The 23,562-nt window shown below is 34.2% G+C and overlaps 1 protein-coding gene across 16 annotated transcripts in view; it reads right to left on the reverse strand.

Moving 5' to 3' along the window:
• The window catches only part of ZBTB20 (zinc finger and BTB domain containing 20), a 758,837-nt gene that overhangs the window by 439,124 nt on the left and 296,151 nt on the right, over positions 1–23,562 (reverse strand). For 13 of the 16 annotated variants that reach the window (XR_004319913.1, XM_032479554.1, XM_032479551.1 and 10 more), the window contains one exon: positions 9,617–9,690. The exons of 1 other annotated variant lie outside the window; for it this stretch is intronic. The gene's annotated coding sequence lies outside the window, so the exon portion shown is untranslated. Of the gene's footprint in view, positions 1–8,863; positions 9,312–9,616; positions 9,691–23,562 lie in introns of those variants that run through there. 2 more of the 16 variants (XM_032479534.1, XM_032479573.1) reach the window with 2 other exon arrangements.

Consider the following 23,562-nt stretch of genomic DNA (forward strand, 5'->3'; position numbering starts at 1 on the left):
CTACTAATACTTTTACTGTGATAGTAATACATGATATTTATGCATTATCTTTATTCCATGGAACTCTAAATCCTTCATATAGATCATCTGACTTCTCTGTAAGAGAGAGAAAAGTGTCCCCTGCAGATAAGGAAAATGATCTTAAGACAAAACTGACAATGCCTGAATTGAGTCTCCAGACAGTCAGCCCCATGCTCCTTCCTCTCAATTACACTTGCTGCCTCCCTAGTGGTAACAGCAATGATTATGTGGATAGTATTATGCCATCAGAGTCTTGTATAGCATGATAGAGTCAGTTCTTATTAAAAAACAAGAGCTTTTCATGCAAACTATTTCTGACTGCTAAAAGGATTTATAAATGAAACTCCGCTGACAAGTTTTCTAGGTGACATGAGTCTAAGTGACCTTACTGAGCAACCAGTCTGTTTGGTCCCTCCCACTTTCCCATCCTACAAGAGGATAAGACAGCATTAAATGTGTAACCTAGGTTCACAGCTATTCCTACCAGGCCTGATCCAGAGAAGAAAACAGAACTCAGTAACAGTGGCAATGATAACAATGTTAGACATATACTGATTACTGTTATTGAATAAAATTCTACACTACTCAAATAAAGGAAATAAAGATCAGTTCAGTAAAATTGTAGCAAAGGTTGAGCAAATTTCATATGGCCAAATTAGTGCAATTGCAAACAAGTCAACAACTTCGTCAAAAATCTAAATCTTCTAACTCAGTAACTATTGCATGAGTGAACTTATTTTTCCTACATCTTTGAAGACATTTTATCGTACATTTGTAACTCTGAGAATCTGATCCTAACCAGAAGACTGACTTAATTCTCTATTCCATTTCTCATGACCTCGTGAAAGAATGTCAGTTCAGCATGGCCTCCTCCCTTTTCCAGTTGATTCAAAGAACGGTGCTTTCAAATTGCCATTTGAGATACATGAAGCAGTACTTTTGGGACCAATGTGCTGCAACCTGAAGTGTAACACTCTTTATTGTTCTTGAGAAACGTGTGCCTAATTCCCTGGAAATTTACTGTTTCAGAGTCATAAGTCTCCTGATTGCTTCTCATCAGTCTTGAAGAGATTAGATAAGCTTCCTCCCTCTTACAAAAGCTTTTTCTTCATTCAAAATTCCTTTGAGAAGAAAACACTGAGCCAGAATTGGATTTTTAACAAAATATTTCAATATTATAGACAACACTTTTTTTTTTCTTGAGGAGACCCAGCAATTCAAAAGATATATTAATGAATTTTCTGATTTAGGTCTACTAGCCCCATATTGGAAAGAGTAAGGCTGAACTAAAAAATAAAGTCCCTGCTGTGTTATTTTAGAAGACTTGAATGGACTGCTAAGGGCTTTCACACAGAAAGACCTGGAAGTCAAACTTAAGAAATAGAGAGGAAAAAACAACTACAGAACTATAGCAGGTAGGCATTGCTTCTAATTACCATAAACTTGTTATGCATACTGGTGATATTCTACAGTGACAGTTGATTTTAGAATAATTGTTCAAATGTATCAACAAGAGAAATAATCTCCTCAGAAATGGAGGTGTATACACGTGGTGTTGCAAAAGTTGACACCAGGAAGGAAATTCAGAATCATGTTTGAAGTGGGACCTACCATCAACAAGAATTTCAAACCTCTCCCTCTTCCTCTTCTTCCATATTCTCTCTCTCGTTCTTTCTCCTTCTCTCTCTTCTTCCCTCCTTCTCCTTCCCTTTCTCTCTCCTGCTTTCACCAAGAAGTTCACTTCTAATGTAGTCCTCAGTAGTCATTAGGAAACAATATTAACAATGAATAAATATGTTTGGATTTTCAGTTTTGCATTTTTTAGTAGCAGTAATGAAGAGCACTTTTATGGATCTACACCTCTGATCAGGCTTATAAGGCTTCAAACAAGTTAGACTTGAGAAGGAAAATGTAAACCTCATTCTTTCTTGTTATTCTAATAAATACAATATTTTACTTCATTCACTTTTCAAAGGTGTTTTCAAGAATGATCAAGATTAGTAGGACCATAGTCTGTGATATGATTGGGATCCTAGGCATAGATGCACAGTTAAGATGATGCAGTGATGAATCACTAATGTCATGGATTTGACCAATCTTCCCAGCTCATCATTTCCCAAAGAAGGAAACATATGGGGAGCATTGTATTTATTTCCAGACAAGGTGATGTAACTTAATTATAAAAGCATCCTCTCAGCATACTTTCTTTCTTCTTGGGAAATCTACAACAGCATGTATTAAATTCTACTTTGGCAGATAAGGAATTGAGGTATGTAGACCATGGAAGACTAACCAGTATCCAGGAGAAGAGCAGACTTGGAAGTGAGTGGAATGATGGGAAGAGTACTTGGGGTCAGACAGATCGTGTTTGAACCCTGGCTCAGGCTTTTACTAAGATGGGTAGGGGCTATTTAATCTCACTGCTCCGCAGTTTCCTAAAATGTAAATGAGGGGTTATAACATCTATTTTGAGACAGTGTGAGAATTAAATGTAAAGAGCTTTATGTCGAAAGGCACCTGCCACATGTAACTTTTTTTTTTTTCTTTACCTTCTTAACTTTTTTCAAAGTTTTTCAGACATTTGGGCTATTAGAAAACTAATGACCTCTGTGACCATATAAGCTAAAGTGATAACAAAATGCAACAGATAAAAACATCAACCAGGAGATAGTACAGAGTTTGAATCAGTTAGGTCTGGCATCAGTACAAACTCACTTACTGGCTTTGTGATCTTGGATATCACTTAATCTTTCTGGAACTCAGCATTCTCATTATAAAATGGAAATTATTCCTACTTTACTGAGTGGTTGCTGAATGTGGTAGCAAGGATTAGAGACAACTTTTATAAAGCATCTGGTACATTAAGTAAACAGATTGTGAGTAATATTTATTGTTCAGATTTTTATTAATTAAAACTTGTCGGCAGACTCATCTCCTATACTTAATATTCCATTTTCTACCCAAGACTTTGAAAGGGTTACAACAGAGGCTTTGATCACAGATTAGCTGGTTTGGCTGTAGTAATCTAGCTCTGAAGAATCAGAGTTATAGTTCCAGCCCTGCCTGCCATTAACTATTTAACTATTATGACTTGAACAGGAATTCTAGGCCAGAATTTTGTTCATCTCCAAAACAAGGAGACTAGAATAAATAATTCCTAAGGTTCTTTGTAGCTAAAATATTTTATGATTCTAGTGTCTGTTTACTGAGTTATAGCAGATAAATCCTCATGTCTTTAGAGCTTAACCTACTTCTCTATGGTTTATTTTTCACATTCTCTCTAGCCTATTTCTTCTTTAATTGCAAAAGGGGATAATTTCCAGCACTTTGCAAACAAACCACTATCTCTATTCTGACTTGGTGGCATTCCAGGATATTAATGCATCATACTTTAAAACAGTCTGGATCCAAAAATTCAGTTATATTATAGGTAGTAATAATGAGGATAACAATGATTCATTCCATGGCTTTTTATGCCTCCAGGCCCCTGGCCATTGCACATGATAAAATACACCAAAACTAAAAATAAGATTAAGGTTTAACATTTAAAAATACATTCTAAGAGTGAAACACATTTTTGGTACTCATTTCTGCATTACACAACAAGCACTTAAAAATAAACAAAAATAAGAGATTCATTAACCAACAACAGAATTTTGATAATTATTAACTAGAAAAGAAATAAAATTAACTTGACCTTATCTTAGAAGGTTGTCAGAGATCTACTTTGGTTATGCAGATGGGAAACATGATGTAAACTATTAGACTTCTGTTTCAAAAGTCCAAGTGCTCCTCAAACTCAGAAGTAAACTTTGGTGAGGATTCAAAATAAATAAATAGATGCTGTGAGCTTATGCATACTATTTACCTTTGAATTATTTCCATCTTGTTCTATTCTTAAGCTATCCTTCAATTAATGTTTATTATTTACTTAGGTTTTCTTTTTTTGCACATCTACTATGTGCTTTTCCAGTATATTCGGAATCAAATCCAAATTCCCAACCCTTGCTACTTCTCTGATCTCAACTCCAGTCACTGTCCTCCTTTGCTTCCTTTGCTTTAGCCACTCTGGAATCCTTTTATTCCCTTGAATACACATAGTTTGTCCTTTCCTCAGGGCTTTGTCCAAGCTGTTTCTGTCTGGAGCTTTCTCTCCCTCTCATGCTTCCATCACACCCTAAATTCTTCACCTGACTAATTCTTTCTATCTTTCAACTCTCACCTTAAATGACATTTTCTCTGAACTCTTTACTGACAGTATAATAGATTTTCCCCATCCATTGTCATCTTGTGTATTAATTGTTGTATTAGGGCTTTTCATGTACTACAATTTATAATTTTATAATTATTTGTTTACTTACTTAATGTCTGATACCCTTAGGAGACTATAAATTTCATCAGACCCAAAGGGATCATTTCTATACTCCCAATATTAAACATGGTTGAATAATGAATTAATGATTCTCTTGTGGTAGATTCTATAGGGTTTAAGAATGTTAATTACGTATGGACTTTAGCCCTAAAGAATTTGCTTTCTAGTAAAAAAAAAAAAATAAGACGAATAAATACTGCTTAAAAATATAGCAAGTAACTCATGTCTCAAAAAAAGTGTAGATGGGTGCTGTATTAGCTTTTTAGGCTGCTGTAACAAATTACCACAAACTTGTTAACTTAAAATAATGGAAATCTAATCTCTCACAGTTTCGAAGGCTAAAAGTCCAAAATGAAATTGTTGGCAGGGCCATTACAGGTGCTAAGAGAGTTTGGGAGGTAGAGGAGAGTGGATTATCTCTGGCTAAGGCAAGGAGGGAAGGTTTCATGGAATAAATAGCATTTCAAGTGGCCTGGAAGTATGGGTTAGATTTGCATATGGAAAAACAGAATGATGGATATTACAGATGACAGAAACAATACTAATAAAGGTGGGTGAGGGAATTTGGCTTGAGTGTATGGTATATTAAACCATAAAATTAAGTCAGACATGGGGTTAGAATTAGATTTTAGATTGTCATGAATATTGGTTAGAAATTGTTTGATTATTAATATAGAATATTAAAGTCTTGTATGAACAAAAATGACACGATCTTAGGGCTCCTTCTTCATGAAATCTATTGGGGACATGGTGTTTAGGATGAAGTGGTCTTCCTTCCCCTGTTTCTCCCAACTAGATTAGAACAAGCAAGACCGAAAAAGGAGAATTAACAAGACTTGGCCACTTATTCAATATCAAGGGATATACAAGAGGCAAGAATGAGATATTTTGAGTCAAGATGACCAGGAGAATTGGGGTAAAGAAAATTAGAATAGTCAAAAGGAGGATGATTTTTAACTAGGAGGGTCATTTCAGTTTTAATATACTGACTCTGAGAAACTGATGTGATATCTAGTTGAAGATTTACATAAGGAAATTGGAGATATAGGACTCTAGTTTGGGACTTAAGATATAAACGTATGAATTATCAACAATGAAATAAATAATGTCATACAACCCTAGAAAACAATGTCACATCATGGGGAAAATATGCATATGGAGTTTGACAGACATATCAGCATCCTATCTTACCCATTTACCTTTCGTATAATCTGGTACAAACTGCTTAATCCCTCCACTTTCTCATATACAAAAAAGGGGAAAACAGTATTATCTGAGTCAGGATTAACAAGTTGAGTATTTTTAAAAAACCAATCATCTTTAGATCAGCTTTCATATTTTGGTGGCATGATTCCCAGTATGAAATATATTTATTTTTCAACCCATTATCTTAAAAATATGTAACACATTCTTTTTATAAACTTTTTTCCGTTTATTTTATTTCATTAAAAGCATATTTACTGTGATCCTCTAAACTGTTTCATGACCTGTGAATGGGTTGCAACCCACACCTTGGAAAACACTGGCCCCAACCAGATTCTGAAGTCAAATCACACCATTACATTATTTCCTCAGCCTTCATTTTTATCACTCCCTATGCTTGGGCTACTTGCTAATATCATATTATTCCTTGACGGTTCAGAAGAAATGATAATAATGTATTTCATCTACTGTACCTATAAAATATTTTATCTATAAGAAAGATGCATCTGTTGTCCAACTAGATTATGTACTCCTTGATGATAGAAAATACGTATTATTTATCTATGTATCCTTATAAAATTATCTGTTCGTAAGGGCACAAAATAAATTTTAATTCATTTTTATAGAAAAAAGAGAGAAAACCTTGCTGAGCACCTACATTCAGGGCCCTGCTCTGGCATCCTCATTTATCAATTCTCCCTTCTTCTCTATATGCCAAAGCTTCCCCTAAATGTTTTAAGGAAGAACAATGTCTCCTTGTTAGAGACACAAAGATTTAGACCACTAAATTCCTGTACACAGCTACTTGAGTTTCTTCACGGTGGGAGTTGGAAAAGTCTGGAAGGGATAAATACATTTGAGGAAGAAACTAAGACATATCCAGGACTTAGCTCTGGGTAAAATAATAGAATAGTTCCTACACTGGTCTCTTTGGACTGCTAAATGACAGAATCCAATAAAGGAAACCTGAAATAAATTACCAGGGCAAGTAATTCATTTTAAATTATTAAAGTTTATTTCAATTTTTTTCAGACCCTGAAAAACTTTTCTCTGATGGAAATGACCCCTGGCAACAATGACATTCTGACACCAGGCATGATGCACCCTCTTGGGAAGTCTGAATTCCATGTCACACTGGCTCTGTTCAGATTACTGGTTTCGTCTTGCCTGTGAGCCCATTTAAACCACTGAAGTTTCTAAGGATTTTCTCTCCACTTTGTAAATCATTATAAAGAATGTTAGATCAACCAGATTCACTGGCCTCTGTGTGACTCAATGCACAGCCAGTGGCACAACACAAAAAAGTACAAGGGAAAAAAAACCTTTTTTTGATAACAATAAATGTTTTTAGATGATGTAAGAATTTTGGCTTACTTAGTAGAGGGGACTACAGTTTGATAGGTCTTAGAAAATGAGCCTAAGGAAATTTGTTTCTCGACAAACACAGCTTAAGACTCTGACTGTAGAAGAAAGACCAAAGCTTCAGAGTTTAAAATTGGTGCTACTCTCTGGCCTAGATGTCTAAGATGATTTTCATTGATGGTCAGTATAGTTTGGGTAACCTGCATGCCCTATTGGGCCTCAATTTACTTATTTTGAAATAAGATGATTGAACTTCTATTTCTTAAATCCTTTCTACCTGTAATGTTTGATGATACTCTGCCCTTAAACCCCTTTCACCTCAATCTTTTAATCTTAAAAAATGTGAAATGAGTTTATAGAGTTCTTTGATGTCCCTAAATGTTATTCAACATGATAAAAGTACAATTCATGAAGCCTAAATTTTATCATTTTAGCTTTGCCTCAGAGGCCAAGTTTTATGAGAGCCTTAATTTGCATCACCAGAAGCTAATTTAATAAAAATGAAGGGACCCCTTTTAGAAATAAATTTAAATTGGTAAGGGAGGGCAGAGAACCTTATGCAACACCCCCCCCCAAAAAAAAAACAGGAAGCTAAACTTAAAAGAGGTCAAATGGTTCTGAGTTCTAAAGAATACTGAGGTCTAATTAGTACTGAGAAACTAGTCTTGGCTTCAGATGCAATGACAGTAGAAATTTCTAATGGCAACTTCCCAAATCTCTGGCTTCTTGACCCAATACGTTTTGTATCATTTGCCCCATTTTCTTGAAGCACAATCTAGTGCATAGCAATTAGACAAACAGGTACAGAACACCATCCATCCTGAGTCAGGTAGATTTATCTTTGGAGATAACTCCAGTATGTGGGATGTAAGACACACAGCTTAAACAGAAAACTACCTGAACACCATTTCACAGACCAAAAGGATACAGTATCAATGGGCATTTCTCATTTTGATCAGGAGGAAGAAGAGGAGAAAGACTGGGAGACTGATGCCTAATGTTATATGGTTAACATTAGGTTTGTCTTTGACAGATTCCTTTATAATTACCTTCCTGACTGTCAAAATCTATTCAGCTCCTCTTTACAATAAATATTCTCTGAATGAATAAATCCTGAAGTTCTGACTTAACAAAGTTTCTAATTGTATTATAACAATAGCTATTTCTTGATTACTATTATTATGCCAAGTGCTGGGGATTACAAAAATGAATAAGAAATAGACCCTGATTTTAGAGACTTTACCATCTATGGGTTTGGACTGTTGTAGTTATGACAAAAATAACAATAACCATCAATTATTCTCTCGTACCAGCCAGGCACTGTGCTCAGTGGGCAACACACATAAACTGCCAAAGTTCCCTCCAGTACACCAGATACCCTGACAGTGAGGTGATCTTGCTCTGTCCATGAATCACATCTCCAAAAAAAAGGACCTAGCAGGAATTCAGACAATAGGCAGGGATATTTAAGTGACTTCAGAACTGTCTACAGTAAACATACAAGAACAGTAGTCAATAATGAAAGAGTTCAGTAAACCAAGGTGAAAATGGAAGACATCGTCTAAATCACCTTTTAGTGTACTCTGTCGACAGGCACTGTAACACTGAAAACCACGATGCAGTTCACCCCACATCCGGCATTCCGACAATGACTCAAGCAGATGAACGTTATTTAAGTGGTCTAAGACTCCCTTGCAAAAGACCTTGTAACACATTAAATTGTAAAACTTAGGAAGACATCATAACCTTCTGGATTTCATTGCCAAAATGTACATTTTGATTTAAAATTAAAAAAATAAACCAAAATAACATTGGCTTTCCTTGTAGTATTTCACAACCTTTGAGTGCAGCATTAAAATGCTTTTCTTTTTCCCCCACCAACTATATAAGCTTCTGTTTTCTTACCCTGGGCGTCTGAATCTTTTATATGCTCGGGTTCTATTCACTGCCTGTAATTCAGACATTGAAATCCCAAATGTTAATTGTTCTTCCAAGTACATTGACAAAACAGCAGCTAAATAAGGGTAGACCAGACTGTGGTAGACTCTGACATGCATTTATGGAACAATGGGGCTCTGAGAGACAGGCTTGTAGCTCACGGGAAGACATAAGATGTGCTATTTTGACTGCTTCATAGCAGAACGGGGAACACACGCACACAAGGGAATTATGCATTTTACTTGGTTTTGCCCAAAGTCCTCAAGGCAACAGAATCTTGTGATGTCATCATGAACTTTCTTTCTCTCCATCTACATTGACACAAAGGCTAAAAATTTCTAATGACATCACAAAGGAAAAAGGAATCTATTTTGATTCCATAAGAAATCTGTTACCTTCAAAGAGACTTGTACCAAACTGTAAGAATCCTTCCTGACAGGATGTGTGTCACTGTGCTGATGCACAGTGGGTGACACCCTCCCTAATGCAATTCAAACCAGCCAAAAGAAAGGATTCACAATTTAGGTTGGATAAAAAAGACATACTGAATATTGAGCCCAACAAATTTTCTTTTTTTAAAGAAGGAAATCATTTAAACATGTATTTCTTCAGGGATATTCAAATTCTTACTCATGTCTGGTTACTATGTTACCAACATTTTTGTCCTTTTTTGAGTTGGTCACAAAAACACAGAGGAGGGTAGAGGAAGCTTTCACTTACAGGAATGCAGTGTAGCTCAATCTTTTGTTTTTAAGGTGCAGTGATTTCAGTCTCTAAATGTAACTTCAGGCAGTCTGAAAAGAAACAGGTTAAAATCTCTTTCAGTTATAATTGGTATTTCAGATTTAATTAAAAATTAAACTTTCATAATGTTTCACCATCCAAAGCAATGCATTATCAGTCAAGCGTGGCTTTTTTTTTTTCTTCTGTTAAGAAAAAAAAAAAAAAAAAAAAAAAGAACCCTCTTCCCAGAGTAGTTTTTTAATGAAAAGAAAAGGATCTAAAGAGGAAAAAAAGCAATTCTGAAAAACAAAATATGCCTCCATGTTAAGGCCTTCATAATGATATGACTAGAAGCTCAGTGCTTCTAAATTTTAGCTATATTCTGATTTTAAAAAAAAGACTCCTAAACAATTCCAAAGCCTAAAGATGACATAAAATGCTATTTCAGAGAATAAAGAAGGAAATCTATGATCTGAATACACATGTTAAAGGGAAATTATGACTTTGAATAGAATCTTTTAAAAACCTGTTAGGTCTACTACTTTCAAATGACTGAATAGCTGGTGGGGCAAATGGTGAAGCAGAGGTAGAGGAAAACATTCAGCAGTACAAAATGCCCATTGCAAGGCATTGTGGGTTTCGTGTGCTTCATGCCACATCATATCGGATATCTTGTCGCGTGCAGCCACTGCTGTTTGAAGCAGCACGGGAAGACCATCAGAGTTTGAATCAGCCCTCTTGGTTTAGGTAATTATAAACATATTTTTAATATGTATTTTTAATCCTGGAATTAAGAGTCCAGGCATTAAAATCTCCAAGTATGTCATAAATATTTGAGCTTAAAACGTCATACTATTTTTTTCAATCCTTTCTTCATACAACACCATCTATAAATAAGATAACAGTTAAAACAAAAACAGACTGGATTAAGTCATCCCTATTTTTAGCTTCAAATAACTGACACAACAGGATTTAGGAAAATATAACTTTTTAGTGTAAAGTAGAGATAATACAATTATCTTTCTTTTATTTTACAGTATTGTAGTGCATTTTAAAAATACATTTGTAGCACTATATGTGGTATGTTTATGTCCACCTTCATGTTAGTGCAAGGTAACATTTTAATATCTTCATATATGAGAGCATGATCATAAATCAGCCCTGAAGTTGAATCTATTTTTAGAAAATGCATCTAGTTCTTACTTGCAAATTCTGTTTTGTTTCTTTTTTTCCTTGAAGCAGACAGAGGAATATTTTGGGTATTGTGTCTGTTTGATGTATATAGATTTTAAATTCTGACTGATTCAAATTCACTAGGTCTATCCATGAATGGATCAAAAAAAAAATCACTCATATTGACTAACTAAACTTTTCCCCTGCTTCTCACATGACTGAATTAGACTAAAAATGTACCAGTGTAAAGACAGAAATTATGGAGGTGTCACCAGGGACAACTGAATGAGAGGAGGGGAGTGCACATATCTCCTTATAAGGCAACAAAACATTTATAAATGAAACTGACAGAAATAACTCATGCTCAGAAATAATATGGAATAACAATAATCCTCAACAAATGATTCAGAAATAGAAATAACTGCACATCTCTGTATAAACTTGAGTCACCAATTGGTATTGTTCTGCTCACCAATCACCAATTGTTCTAACCACCAATATGGTTAATGAAACTGATTCACTGTCTAGTTCAGACAAAAAAGGTAATGGAAACTAGGCTGCATATTTATAAAGTATTTAACTGACCTAGCAGCTCAACTTACTCAGTCAGATTTCCTTTTCCTTAATTCAGATGTTGAATTAATTGAACTCTTAGTTCAAAATAATAAAGCAGCTTCTATGAGTACAAAGTCCACTAAGTTATATTCTCCTCTTCTCGTGTTATCCCTCCTTCTCCTCTTTGACCTTTCTCTTCCCTCTCTGTCTCTGCCTGTTTCTTCCTTACTTTCACTTTCTTCCTTATTTATTTTTTCCCTCTCGCTCTCCTTTTTTTCCCCTTGGTGAGGGTAATGAAGCTCAAAAATAACATCTTGTATCCTGTTGAGGGAAACTTGGTCACAACTATCCTTCCAGATGACAAACTCATCCTTAAATGTCTGTTTCCCAATCCAAAGAAAACAGAGCAATTGAGAAAATAGAGACGCAACATCACTTACCACTACCAACACCACCACTTTTAATTCCCATGCTACATTCATCACAAGGAGGATTGAAGTTTATTTACCTTATTCTCTAACCTCAAATAGGACCACAAATAAGACTAATAACAGGACCATTTTGTGGCACTCAGGCAAACGGCTGGGCAAAACAGATGGATCTTACTTTGCGCCAGGACTCAAGAAATATAGTCGCCAACAGTGAGTTGGCGACTACATATCTTGGCCCAAAGATGGACCTGGAAGTGGGACCAGTTGTCTTTGATATAAATACTGTTCCTACTCATATTTGTCTCATGAGAAAATCATTAACTCTGTCACTGTGCAGTGGGGCTAAGTATTGGGTAGAACTGTTTGGAATACTGGTCATCAAGAAAGTAAAATATTCTGAAGGCATGTCAGATTGGATTAAGGAGCAGAGAAGTTAGGACTCGGACCTTAATTTTGGCACTACTGTCTACTTTTCAACTTCCTGCTTTTTTCACGTTCAGTACTGTACACTGAATCCATGTTTAAAATTGTAGATTTCCAGAGTGTGTGTCATCAATAAGAATAACTTGCTCCTGACATTTTAGGTTCCAAAATCTGTTAACATTTTTTCAAGTTATCCAGATCAATCTCAGTCATTATTAAAATTTACCGCCAATGTCAGACTTCTTTAATCAAGGCAAAACTATGTAAGGCTTTATAGAATACAGTCAACACCCAGTAATATACTGGGAAACAGCTCAGTAATCAATGCAAATTACAAAGCCCGGAAGAATGCTTCTCTTGGCAGAAACCTTTTAACAAAAGAGTTGTACATTCTGCACTAGTCAAAGATTCTGAATGGCTTTCCAGAGAAGTAGCGAATGCATTATATTACAGTAACCCGTCCTGTAAGTCGCAAGGCCAAAAAACAAAGCCCCAGACAAAAAAAGAAAAGAAAAGAAAAGGAAAAAAGGAAGAGGGGTGAGGAACTAGAGATCTTAACATTGACTATGAACAAAGGACTGCTTCTGGCCAAACTTTACTTTTTAAAATCCTCACATAGATAGGCGTTTCAAATATCACCAGGTCACAGAACTTCAAGAACAGAGCAACACAGCACTCCAGTTTAGGAAGTCCCTGCTAATTCAAGCAATTCTCTTAATGCTCTCCCAACTATTCAGCATTGATTGTATCTTGCTTAGATTGTTTTTGAGAGTTCACTCACCTGTCTATGATTTATTCATTCTGACACTGTTCAGATTTCATTTTTAAGAGACAAGCCCTGTCTATGGTCACCATAGAGAACAAATTATAATATTTTAATTATTTCTCTTAGTCTTTTTTTCCTTTTCACTTAAAAACATTATATTATGAAAAATTTCAAACATACTTAAGAGTAGAGAGCATAGTAAAATGAACTTCCATGTACTCGTCACCCATAGCCAATGTTTTCTTCATCTAACTTTCACCCACTTTTTCTTCCACCAGATCATTTTAAAGACAATCCCAGATGTCATATTATTTCATCCATGAATATGTTAGTAAGTATTACTAAAAAATAACGACTTTTCAAAGTCATAGCAAATATCATTATCCCACATTAAAAAAATAGTGATTCTTTAATGTTGTTAAATATCTTGCCTCTGTCAAATGATTAACTTTTAAATGTTTTCTTTTTTTTTAACAGCTAGTTAGATTGAATTAGGATCTAAATAAGATCCACACATTACATTTGAATCACAATTCTCTTTTAACCTATAAATCCCCCACTCCATTTCAAAAAATTTTAACTTTTTGTTTCGGAACAAGTTCACATATATGGAAAAATTGAAAGGATAGTACAGCAAATTCCCATATTTCCTTTATTACCTTCTCCTAATCTTAACATCTTACATAACCATGGTAAATCTGTCAAACTAAGAAATTAACAGTGGTACAATACTACTTGAAACTATCGACTTTATTTGGATATCACTGGTTTTTCCACTAATATCTATTTTCTGTTCCAAGATCTAATCCAGGACACTACATTGCATTTAGTTGCCATTTCTCCTAAATTTCCTCTGATCTGGGGCAATTTCCCAGTTTTCCCTTGTTCTTTATGATTTTGGTAGTTTTGAAGAATAGTGGTCAGATGTTTTGTGGGATGATCCTCAGTTTGGATTTGTCTGATATTTCTTCATAACTAGACTGGGATTATAGTTTTAGAGAAGAATGCAAAAGAATGAAGTGCTGTTCTTACATCATATCAGGGGGTATATGATATCAACAGGATTTATCACTAGGGATGTTAATCTTGGTCATTTGGTTAAGGGAATATCTGCCAAGTTTCTCTTTTCTTAGTTTTAATAAGCATAATTTCATTTTGACAGTTTATTAAGGTAGTAAGTAACATAAAATTCACCCTTGTAAGTGTCCAACTTAATGATTTTAAGTAAATTTAGAGTTGAGTAAATCCAGTTTCAGAACATTTTTGTCACTACAAAAAGATCTTCATGCCCTCAAGCAGTCAATGCTCACTCTCATCCCCAGCCCCAGACCACTAATCTGCTTTCTGTCTCTAAACATTTACCTTTTCCTAACATTTCTCTCAAGTGCAATCATGCAATATGTGGTTTCCTTCATGTGGCTTTTTTTACTTACCATAATGTTTCTCAGATTGATCTATGTTGTGGTATGTAGCAACAGTCTGTTCTCTTTTATTGATGAATAGCATTTCATTGTATGAACATAAGACATTTGCTCATCCATTCATCAGTTGATAGACATGCAGATTGCTTCCAGCTTATCACTATCATGGATAAGGCTGCTATGAGCATTCACATATATACAAGTCTCTCTGTGGATATATGTTTTCATTTCTCTTAGGTAGATACCTAGAAGTGTAATTGTTGGGTCATAAAAATAAGTTTATTTTAAATTTTAAGAATTGCCAACCTATTTCCTAAAGTGGCTATACTATTTTAAATTTTGACCAGGAATGTATGAGAGTTCCAGTTTCTCTGTATCGTCACCAACATTCATTACTGTGCTTGTATTTTTTATTATAGCCACAATAGTTGATGTAAAGTAATATCTTATTATGGTTCTAATTTACTTTTTCCTAGAGATTCATGGTGTTGAGCATATTTTCATATGTTTATTAGCCATTTTTATATCTTCCTTGGTGAACTACCTACTCAAATATTTTTTTCCAATTTTTCACTGGATTTTATTTTGTCTTTTTATTATTAGAGAATTCTTCATATATTAGGAATATAGAGATCTTTTATCAAATACATATTTGCAAACCATGAATCTTGGAAATATATTCTAGTGTTTTCATTTCTTTAGTGGAATCTTTTGAGATGCAAAAGTTTCTAATTTTGATGAAATCCAACTTATTAAATTTTTTTCTTTTTCATATCATGCTTTTATTATTTAAGAACTTTGTGTAACCAAAGGTTATGAAGACTTTCTCATTTTCTTATTTAAAAGTCTTATAGTTTTAGGTCTTCTATTTAGGTCCATGATCCATTTTGAGTTAATCTTTGTGTATAGTGTGAGGTAAAGATCTAAAAATCTTTTTTTTTTTTTTGTATGCTCCTAGTACCATGGATTTTCATTTATATTTCATATAATGAAATTACTTATAGTTATATTCCATTGATCTCTATAGCAATATGATACTCTCTTCTTTACTGTATTTTTAATAATAAATTTTAAACAGGAGGTATAAGTTAACTTTGTTCTCCTTTTCAAAATTATTTTTATTGTTCTGGGTACTCTGCATTTTTACATAAACTTTAAGATCAGCTTGTCAGTTTTTACAGAAATGCCTTTATTCTTTTTTTGATGCTATTGTGAATAGAATTGCTTTCTTGACTTCACTGTTTGTTGCTATTATACACAATACCTCACGTTACTGTATTTCACTTTATGGCTCTTCACAGACACTGCATTTTTTACAAATTGAAGGTTTGTGGCAACCTTAGGTCACCCAAGGCTATCAGTGTCATTTTTCCAACATTTGCTCACTTTATGTCTCTGTGTCACATTTTGGTAATTCTTGCAGTATTTCAAATTTTTCATTATTATTTTATTTGTTATGGCGATCTGTGATCAGTGATCTCTGATGTCACTATTGCAAAAAGAATATGACTTGCTGAAGTCTCAGATGATGGTTAGCATTTTTTAGCAATAAGGTATTTTTAAATTAAGGTATATACATATGCAGTGCTATTGCACATTTAACAGATTATAGTATAATGTTAACATAACTTTTATATGAACTGTTAAAACCAAAAACTTCATGTGACTTGCTTTACTCTGGTGTTCTAGAACTGAATCTTTAATATCTCTGAGATGTGCCTGTATATAGAAATACAACTGACTTGCGTATAATGTTCTTGTACTCAGTGAACTTGCTGGACTCATTTATTAGTTTGTGAGTGTGTGTATGCATTCCTTAATATTCTCTACATACAGATCATATTTTCTGCAAATAAAAGTTTTACTTTTTTTAACATTTTTTATTGATTTATAATCATTTTACAATGTTGTGTCAAATTCCAGTGTTCAGCACAATTTTTCAGTTATTCATGGACATATACACACTCATTGTCACATTTTTTTCTCTGAGTTATCATAACATTTTGTGTATATTTCCCTGTGCTATACAGTGTAGTCTATTCTACAATTTTGAAATCCCAGTCTATCCCTTCCCACCCTCCACCCCCCTGGTAACCACAAGTCTGTATTCTCTGTCTGTGAGTCTATTTCTGTCCTTTATTTACGCTTTGCTTTTGTTTGTTTGTTTGTTTTTGTTTTTGTTTTTGTTTTTTAGATTCCACATATGAGCGATCTCATATGGTATTTTTCTTTCTCTTTCTGGCTTACTTCACTTAGAATGACATTCTCCAGGAGCATCCATGTTGCTGCAAATGGCATTATGTTGTCGGTTTTTATGGCTGAGTAGTATTCCATTGTATAAATATACCACCTCTTCTTTATCCAGTCACCTGTTGATGGACATTTAGGCTGTTTCCATGTTTTGGCTATTGTAAATAGTGCTGCTATGAACATTGGGGTGCAGGTGTCATCCTGAAGTAGATTTCCTTCTGGATACAAGCCCAGGAGTGGGATTCCTGGGTCATATGGTAAGTCTATTCCTAGTCTTTTGAGGAATCTCCACACTGTTTTCCATAGTGGCTGCACCAAACTGCATTCCCACCAGCAGTGTAGGAGGGTTCCCCTTTCTCCACAGCCTCTCCAGCATTTGTCATTTGTAGATTTTTGAATGACGGCCATTCTGACTGGTGTGAGGTGATACCTCATTGTAGTTTTGATTTGCATTTCTCTGATAATTAGTGATATGGAGCATTTTTTCATGTGCTTTTTGATCATTTGTATGTCTTCCTTGGAGAATTGCTAGTTTAGGTCTTCTGCCCATTTTTGGATTGGGTTGTTTATTTTTTTCTTATTGAGTCATATGAGCTGCTTATATATTCTGGAGATCAAGCCTTTGTCGGTTTCACTTGCAAAAATTTTCTCCCATTCTGTAGGTTTTCTTCTTGTTTTACTTCTGGTTTCCTTTGCTGCGCAGAAGCTTGTAAGTTTCATCAGGTCCCATTTGTTTATTCTTGCTTTTATTTCTTCTAGGAGAAAATTTTTTAAATGTATGTCAGATAATGTTTTGCCTATGTTTTCCTCTAGGAGGTTTATTGTATCTTGTCTTATGTTTAAGTCTTTAATCCATTTTGAGTTGATTTTTGTATATGGTGTAAGGGAGTGTTCTAGCTTCATTGTTTTACATGCTGCTGTCCAGTTTTCCCAACACCATTTGCTGAAGAGACTGTCTTTATTCCATTGTATATTCTTGCCTCCTTTGTCGAAGATGAGTTGACCAAAAGTTTGCGGGTTCATTTCTGGGCTCTCTATTCTGTTCCATTGGTCTATATGTCTGTTTTGGTACCAATACCATGCTGTCTTGATGACTGTAGCTCTATAGTATTGTCTGAAGTCTGGGAGAGTTATTCCTCCAGCCTCTTTCTTTCTCTTCAGTAATGCTTTGGCAATTCTAGGTCTTTGATGGTTCCATATGAATTTTATTATGACTTTTTCTAGTTCTGTGAAATATGTCCTGGGTAATTGGATAGGGATTGCATTAAATCTGTAGATTGCCTTGGGCAGTGTGACCATTTTAACAATATTGATTCTTCCAATCCAAGAGCATGGAATATCTTTCCATTTTTTAAAGTCTTCTTTAATTTCCTTCATCAATGGTTTATAGTTTTCTGTGTATAATTCTTTCACCTCCTTGGTTAGATTTATTCCCAGATATTTTATTACTTTGGGTGCTATTTTAAAGGGGATTGTTTCTTTACTTTCTTCTTCTGTTGATTTATCATTAGTGTAAAGAAATGCAGCTGATTTTTGAACGTTAATTTTGTAACCTGCTACCTTGCTGAATTCTTCAATCAGCTCTAGTAGCTTTTGTGTGGACCTTTTAGGGTTTTCTATATATAGTAACATGTCATCAGCATATAATGACAAAAAGTTTTACTTTTTACTTTCCAATCTGGATACTTTTGATTTCTTTCTTTTCTGTTCTGTTTCTTTCTTTTATTCTTTCCTTGCTTTCTTTCCTCTTTTTCTTTTTATTTACATATTTTTCTTAGTTTCTGGGTAGAAACTCCAGTACAGTATTGAGCAGAAGAGGTGAGATCTGACAACCCTGACTTGTTCCCAATCTTAGGGTTACACCAGTAGTTTCTCATTAGTAAGTATGAAATTAGTTGTCACGATTTTTATAGATGTCTTTTATCAGGTATAGAGTTTTCTTCTATTCCTAGTCCACTGAAAGTTTGTCACAAATGGATACTGGATTTTCTGATATGTTTCTGGTGAATTTATTGCAATAATCATGTGGTTCTCTCCTTTATTCTACTAATATGGTATTTTACATTAATTAATTACTGGATGTTAAAGCAATCATACTCTGAGGTTAAATCCTACTTGGTCAAGGTGTAAAATAATATTACAGTTGCTATATTTGGTTTGTGAATATTTTGCAGAGGATTTTGGTTTCTATATTTATGAGAAATGCTAGTTCTTTTCTTTCAATGTCTTTGTCTGGATTTGGTCTCAGGGTAATACTGTTCTAACAGAAGGCATTAAAAAGTATTCCTTCTTCCTCTACTTTTTGGAAAAGTTTGTGAAAGGTTGATATTATTTCCCCTTGAAATATTGGATAGGGTATAGCATAGCCACTTGCATCCAGACTTTTCTTTGTGGAACTGACTTAAAAATTCCATCTTTTTACTATTATGTGTCTATTTGATTTTTCTATTTTTTTTTATTTTTTTAATTGAAGTACAGTCAATTATAATTTGTGAATTTCTGGTGTACAGCACAATGTCCCAGTCATGCATATACATACACATATTTGTTTTCATATATTTCTTCTTGAATCAGTTTTAGTAATTCGTACATTTCTAGAAGTTATACCATTTTATCTTAGTTGGAATACATTTGTTCATATATTAACTTCTAATCTTTTAATTTCTATGGAGTTAGTCCCCTCTTTCATTTCTGATCTTGGTAATCTGTTATGCTTTCTTTTTCCTTGGTCAATCTAGCTAAATATCTGTCAATGTTGTTGGTCTTTTCAAAGAATCAACTTTTGGTTTCATTGATTTTTCTCTATTATTTCTTTGTTATCTATCTCACTGATTTCTACTCTGATCTTATTATTTCCTTCGTTCTTCTTTAATTGACTTTTGTTAAACATTTATACCATATCTATGTTTACCTACATAATTATATTATTAGTGCTATCTATTTCTTTGGATGGATTTTAGTTACTGTTTGTTGTCATTTCTTCTCAGCCTAAAGGATTTCCTTCAGTATTTCTTGTAAGGCAGGTCTGCTAGCAATGAATTGCCTCAGTCCTTGTTTATCTTGCAATATCTTTATTACATCTTCATTTGGAGAACTGTTTTGCTGGATATAAAATTCTTGATTGCCATTTTTTCATCTGTTTTTCTTCAGCACTTTGACTATGTTATCCTTCTGCCTTCTGCCTTTAAATGTTTCAGAAGTCAATTGTTAATCATACTGTCATCCCCTGTATTGAATTAGTCTTTTTATCTCTTGCTGCTTTCAAGAATTCCTCTTTTTATTTGGCTTTCTAAGTTTGACTATAATATGACTATGTATGGATCTTTTGTGTTTATCATACTTGGAGTTGTTGAGCTTCTCAAATGTGTAGATTAATGTTATTCATCATTTTGTTGAGTTTTTGGCTACTGTTACTTCAAATATCTTTTTTCTTGTCTTTCTTTCTCTGCTCCCCTCCTTCTCTCCCATTAGATCTATGTTAGTATGCTTGATGGTTTCTCATAGATCTCTGAAATTCATTTTCTTCATTTTTTTCTGTTCTTCAAGTGGAATAATTTCTACTGATTAATTTCAAGTTCACTGATTCTAATGTCTCAGATCTGCTATTGAGCCCCTCTAGAATATTTTTCATTTTAATTATTGTACTTTTCAGGTCCAGAGTTTTTGTTTGTTTTTAAAATAGTTTCTATCTTTATATTAATACTATTTTATTTGAAGAGTAATTATAGTAATATTTTATTTAATTATTTAACATGATTTCCTTTAATTATTTGAACATATTTACAATAGCTGCTTTCAAGTATTCATCTGCTAAATTCAACTTCTGCTCTTTCTCGCCCAAACTAGAGACAGTTTCTAAGCTAACACCCTTGGCTTATGAATATGTGTATGGGATAGGTAATGCATTCAAAGTTCAGTCAGCTTACAAGTCTTCCTTGGCTCTCACATTCCATTGGGCTCTCCTTTACCTCCTCATTGCAAAAGGCCTTAGGGTCAGCCTGAAGTATGTGAATATCTTGGACTTTCTCTGATCTTTCCTGAAATATGTGTGCAGACTTCCAAACCACCAGGGATATGTGTTAGTTTATCAAGGCCCAATATAGCAATCTTCATATCCAGTTCTCCTTGTTAAACTTCTGGCTAATATGCTAGTCTATTGCCTGCCCCAATGTAAACCACACCTTAAGGCTAGCTATGACATTTACATTTCCTTTTTGTTTACCACTGAGGATGCTACTACTTCTGACAACAGTCAGGCACGTGTGGTTTTTCACATTCTACTCTATCAAGTCAGCCACTTTCAGCAGCACAGTTGTGGATTTTCATGGCTTTCCCTGCCCTGGTAGAACTATTGTGCTGATGGAGTCTTGGGGAGGTGTAAGGAGTGGAGGTAGTCTCAAAATATCAGATCTCATTTATGCCTGTTGTCTCATGATAATTGTTAATGTGGCTCCTTTTACTCTCAAAAATATCCAATTTGGGTAATATAATTCATAATATCCTTCTATATAGTGACCATAAACAACTTACAGTATTCCTTCAGCAAATGCCCATTGCCTAATTCTTTTCCTTGTAATGCAAGAATCAGTGGCACAGCTGCAGGAGTGTGTGTGTGTGTGTGGGGTAGGTGAGGAGGTCCAGCTGCTATGGAATGAGTTTCTATAATGGGTACATGTGTATAGAAAATCCTCAGTTGCCTGTCCCTCTACAGCTCTAGAAAGTCCAAAAGTTTTGGGGGATTAAGAATGTCTGTCAATTCTGAAAATCCTTAGTTAGGTTGGGCCATGAAAATTGGGAGGTAGGTGGAGGATGAGGGTGCCAAACTTCTCCCACTGGAGATAAATAATTTTGCCTTACTTTATAAGAGCTGAGAGGAATCATTCAATGAGAAGAATTAGAATTACATGCTTTATAATCATTTGCTAGGAAATTAAGAGCTTGACTGAACTGAAATAAATCCATTCCAAGCAACTGTGGAGAACACGTTATCTAGACTTAATCTTATATAAAATAGTGGCTCAGAGATCTCACTAAAGAGGTCCAAATAATTACTTGGATCAGGTTAGTATTTACCAAATTACTCTCTCACAGTTTCCTGTCCCACTCAGTTTATATCTCCTTAGGAATATTCTAAGGGGATGACTCCTCTGGGAGCTTAAATAACTCTTGTAAATCAGAAAGGTCCCATATAGAAATAGGGAGTAAAATGCACTTTAAAAATTACTTTTGCTTTACATGATGATCCACAATAAAATTCCTTTGAGAATAGATTCTCCTAGAGCATTTAAATTATGAATAGATTTACAAAATCACTCCTATCACATAAAATGAGGTAAACATGTAATATCTGCTTCTAGGAATTTTCAAAACTTTTTTTCTTCAAAGAGACTTAAAGGAATGGGAAAATCAGCAAATGCTGCGCAGTAGAAATTCAAAATGTATGATGTGTTAACTTTGAATACCTTATTGATATTTCTGGATCAACATTAATGCTTCACATTTACAAAGTGTTAAAGAAATCAAAGTATTCACCAAGCTTTATCCAATTAAAATGTCATAATAATTCACCTTTGACCCAGGAATGTGTAACAGTAAACATTACTATTTATGTTTGGAAAACAAGGAATCTGATCCATAAAAAAAAAAAACATGTGAACACCATATAAATTGTTTAAGGATGTGAGTAAGTCTGATAATGGAATATGTGACGAAATTCCATCACCTTGTATATCAGTTAGGCAATATCCAGGCTATGACAAAGAAGAAACTTGGAACCTCCATCTCCCATTTGTCTGTATATTAAAGCAGAATCAAAATAAATGTTTAAAAAGATTTTTTGGTCCTGTGAAATGATACTTCTCCAGCTAATCTTTCAGGTAAAGTGGATAGACATTTTTTAACTCTGTGTTTTTTTTAGGCTTTGCAATTTCTATAAAACAATTTCAACCCCGCTCCTAACTTGATTACTATTTCTGCTATTACTTAACAAAGAATAGCTGTATTCTAAGTTTATTTCAAGTAATACAATCTAGAATTCAGAGTCATCCACATAACAATCAAAAGCATAACTTAGAGAAATAGTACATATAGGAAATTATCTGAAGGATGTTCAGTCCTTTCGTTGGAGTTCAGCATCTAGATATATTCTGAAATCTTCCTTTGAATAATACCGGAATGGAGTGTCATCTACCTAGTCTGTATTTTACGAGACTGAGTATACCAAATTGCACATTACTGAAACGTTATCAACCTATGTTGAAGGTCACAACAGAAGTGGGCCTATAAAATACTCTTTGTTTCTCATGAAAGTAAATATTGATTATGATACATATGATAAAATACAGTGATCCCTTTATATGCTGAAGAATATAATAGGAAAATATTTCTTTCTAGTCTTGATATCACCAATGTATTTCTTCAAAACATGTTAAGAATCTAATTTGTAAATGTATATAAGATGCTATATAGGATGCTTTATACACACACACACACACACATATAATGTCTAATTCTTGCCCCATTCTCATGTTTTTCCCTTGTTTACCCATTTTAGTTTTCATTTACTTCACTTACATAATTGACTTAAATTTTATTTACTCTCATTTGCATTAAAGTATGTATTTATATCATATATCAATGTATCCTTTCAAAGTATATTTCTTTTTGTGACAAAGAGATATTCGTCTGTCTCTCTGTCTTTTTACCCACCTTTTCATGTATCAAGTAGTCTAAATTTACTATAGGATATCCCAAAATTTTAGGTGCAATTTCAAAATGTCAACCAAGATCTTCTAGGAACTGGACTTCATAAACTCATTTATACTTTTGTGGCAAATTCATTTCATTTTCTTCTAACCTCAATGCTACTCAAATCAGAAATCTGAAACAAAGTAATAGATTTGTATCATTAGAGTTCAAGCCTAT

Source organism: Camelus ferus, chromosome 1 (assembly GCF_009834535.1).
Source record: "Camelus ferus isolate YT-003-E chromosome 1, BCGSAC_Cfer_1.0, whole genome shotgun sequence".
NCBI classification, from domain to species: Eukaryota; Metazoa; Chordata; class Mammalia; order Artiodactyla; family Camelidae; genus Camelus; species Camelus ferus.